The 2077-nt window shown below is 44.9% G+C and overlaps 1 protein-coding gene across 2 annotated transcripts in view; it reads right to left on the bottom strand.

Moving 5' to 3' along the window:
- Positions 1 to 2077, bottom strand: part of WDR33 (WD repeat domain 33) — a 116850-nt gene that overhangs the window by 91356 nt on the left and 23417 nt on the right. The window lies entirely within an intron of this gene.

Here is a 2077-nt window from a genome sequence, read left to right as displayed (position 1 = left end):
TATTTGCTCCTGGCTGCCTGTCAAAGCTGACAGGAGTCAGAGACAGTAGGACCCAGGGGGAGCCCTCAGCAGAACTGATAAGCCCAGTCCTGTGCCATCCCACCACCATTTCACTCTCTTCCTGCCCCTGGCCCTGCTCCAGCACTACATGACTCCTAGCTGCATTGCCAGACTGGGTAGCATGGAGCCGTGCCAGGGTTTGTGTGTGTGTGTGCAGGGGGGGGGGAGGAGGCGGCAGGGGCAGTGTCTGTGTGTGTTCATAGCGTGTTCCACACACCCCAGCATACACATGCACTCACACCCCCCCGCACTGCCATACATGCAGACCCACAGCCACCCTCCCCTCTCAAGTCCCCACAAACCCCATACCCACCCACACCCCACATTCACAGTCCCTGCAAACCTATATGCACCCCCCACAACACACGAGTAACACTTCATTTTAAGCTATTATGCAATCAGCTCTATGTACACTACACAGACACATATATCAGGACAAAACTATTTTTTAAAAATCAAATTAATGAATGCTGTAGATGTTTGCTTTTTAGAATATAATTTGGAATTTTTCTGGTTCCAAGATGGCAAAACCCCTTGCTGAAAGGAGTACTTCTGGGGGCCAAAGGAAGGGGCTTTGGATGGCAAGGTCAGGGGTTAAAGGGCAGGACTTTTGGTTACAAGATGGCAACCGGGGGCAGGGCACCTCTCAAGGGGCAGGGCTACCCATGCAGCCCTCAACAGCTTCCCAAAACTTGGTAAGCGGCCCTCCGCCCAAAATAATTGCCTGCCCCTGACATAAGGTAACCATCCGTCTCTTAGCCTTTTTTAAGCTAGTGCTGTGATACATTTATACATCTATGATACATAGCTCATCCAAGTATCTTGTCTCCAACAGTTGCTGCCACCAGAAACATCAGAGGAAAGTGCTTCTGAGGAAGTTTTCTGAGAAAAATCTTACAGTAATCAGTTTAATTGCTGAACTGTAAGGGTTTATACATTATTGTTAATGTTTACTATAACAATTTTGGACATATACACCCATATAAATCTCCAAATCATTCTGTGAGTCTTTCTAAATTCTTAACTTTAATATGAAGTAACAATGAGCCCATAATCTAACTATGTGAAGTGTGAAAAACTATTTTCTGTTTTGAATTTGCCCCCTCATGTCATTGGGCATATCTCTTTACTCTTTTGCTCTTCCTGTTTAATGAACACAAGGTCCCACTGCACTTTCTCCATACTGTTATTTTGTCTGGATATGATGCCGCTTATTTGTCACTTTCCTAAGGTTAATATTTTTAATCTTTCTTCACATGGAAGCCTTTTCACCACCTAATCAATCACTCACCTCCTGTTTTTAACTGCCCACTATCTAACACTGCAATATCCTGTTTGAAAGGGTGTGACCACACTATCCCAGATGAGGCAAATCTCAGGAAATATATTACCTGTATTATTTTCTATCCGTTTTATGCTGCATAACCTTTTTTTGTTTACAGATACAAGTTGAACAGAGGCTTTCATCAAGTTCTTCAGAATAATACCAAGATTATTTTCCTGAGCAGATTAAATTGAGGAAGTTTCTCCACTGCATAGTAGATGCATAGGAATTACTCGTACAAGATCAGAACAACGTCCAACAAACCATTTAGCTCATTATTCAGACCATGACAAATACCAGCTGTAAACGGGCATTATTCAGACAATGACACATACCTGCTGTAAGTACGAGTTCTAAATGTGGTTACCTGCATAAGAAACATTTCTTGCTATTCTCCACTACTAAAAGGCTGCCTCATCATATAGTTTCATGGTTTCATAGTTTCTAGGGTCGGAAGGGACCTGAGCAGATCATCTAGTCTGACCCCCTGCCATGGCAGGAAGAGCACTGGGGTCAAATGACCCCAGCAAGGTGGTCATCCAACCTCCTCTTAAAAACCCCCAGGGTGGGAGCCTGCACCACCTCACTTGGAAGCTGGTTCCAGACCCTAGCCGCCCTGACCGTGAAGTAGCGCCTCCTGATGTCCAACTTAAACCTTCCCTCCGCCAGCTTGTGACCATTGTTCCTGGTCAC

This window comes from Gavialis gangeticus, unplaced genomic scaffold (genome assembly GCF_001723915.1).
Source record: "Gavialis gangeticus isolate Ggan-Ray unplaced genomic scaffold, GavGan_comp1, whole genome shotgun sequence".
Lineage (NCBI taxonomy): Eukaryota > Metazoa > Chordata > Crocodylia > Gavialidae > Gavialis > Gavialis gangeticus.
The sequence above is the reverse complement of the archived record's forward strand: the minus strand, read 5'-3'. Positions and strand labels throughout refer to the sequence as shown.